The sequence below is a fragment of the Lygodium microphyllum genome, chromosome 17, assembly GCF_053477565.2.
Source record: "Lygodium microphyllum isolate KBCC chromosome 17, Lygodium_microphyllum_v1.1.10, whole genome shotgun sequence".
Lineage (NCBI taxonomy): Eukaryota > Viridiplantae > Streptophyta > Polypodiopsida > Schizaeales > Lygodiaceae > Lygodium > Lygodium microphyllum.
In genome coordinates this window covers 71,351,935-71,353,610 of record NC_141151.1, presented here as the reverse complement: position 1 = coordinate 71,353,610, position 1,676 = coordinate 71,351,935, and positions in this window count along the sequence as shown.

Genomic DNA, 1,676 nt, shown 5'->3' with positions numbered 1-1,676 from the left:
AGGTCTAAGGTTTTAAGAACTGAGGTTTAAGAGGACTCGAGGAGAGTGATGGTTTATACTTTAAGAGGCCTTTGAGGAGAGTGAAGGTTTAAGACACCTAAAACTACGTTTAAGAACGGAAGCTTAAGCGGCCTAAAGGAGAGTGACGATCTCAGAGCCCTAAACAATGTCTAAAGATCGAGGTTCAAGAGGCCTAAACAATGTTTAAGAATCGAGGTTTAATGTTAACTTAATCAACAAGGTGATGTAATCAGTTGGATAGTTTTAGCAAGGATAACTGAGAAGCAATAAAATGGATCTTTTTTCTTTGACCATAATGGGTACTTATGCACGAAATAATAATTTAAGGTTTGGTACAAATTTTCAAAAATGAATCTAGCCAAAATAATCCATATATTTTAGGCCCTTTAGCATTTGCCCTATTAGATTATATAGCTAGAATCAATTTGACTAAGCAAATAGAGATTTAGTGATGAGCTAGATATGTGAGCATACAGACAAAGTGGTGTGTGTAGATGAATGTCTTAAATAATAGTTCTTTATGTTTGTATGCATGTACATATATGTATACATGTATCTTATTGTACATCTATATATGTATCCATGAATGCATGCAAATTATGTTTATATGTATGTGCATTGTACATATATTTGCACTTTTGTGTTATATTTGTAGCTGTACATCTAAGGTTTGTTAAATATAGATGTGTGCTTAAAACATGTATATATGAATGCATGGATACAAGCAAGTACTGAATAGTTAGTATTTTGTAAAAAATATTTCACAAATGTTCATGAAATTTTTTACAAAGTCCATTGATATATTGACACCTTTGTAATTATGTGATTCATTTGACAAAGGGATCCTCCTAGCTAATGAAAGTGACTAAGTTGTAACTGACCAATGCAGTCTAAAGCTAGTAGGAGATATTGTGTGAAAATAGTCAAGTGCAAAATAGTAAATTGTTGCCATGGTGTTTAATGCCAGTTTTGTGGAGGAAATAGCAATGTCATCCCTAAAATGGGTTGCACAATTGTTGGAATTGAGTGTGTCAGCTCAAAATTGCAAGGATTATTATGTGTGTACTTTAAGTATTTCTCCTAGGTATGCATCCAAGGTGGCAAGTGTGGATTCAAAGTGTCCTGATGGTAGCCAATATACACCAATAATTTAAAGGGTAGTGTTGTTGCCATGAGATGTGCAAAATTTATTTATTTTTGGCTTTTGTCACTTCACATTTTAAGCCATTAACCAACTAGATGTGGTTTTATTGGAGCCTCGTGACCGTTTTATGTCATATGATAAGAGAATCCATCTAGGGTGACATTAGCATAGCAAGTAAAGGATTGATGAGTTCATTAAGGTTGGGTTTGTCCATACATCTTATGTGTGCACTTGAAGCTTGTTATGCTTAAGGATGTAATCACAAGGAATATGTTTGTTGGATGAAGCAATCGTTCATTTGTTTTGGTGCCATTTCTCATGGTTATTCAGATATTATCAAGTTTAATGTGTATGCTTTATATTTACTCAAACATTAACAATTTGGATGGGTCATTGGACTTAAGATAATGCAACATACACCAATCAATGAAACGTTGTATGCCTACGACTAAGCACACCACTTGCATGGTTAGCTATCTATGTTATGCTTGCTATTACAATCTGTGAAGGG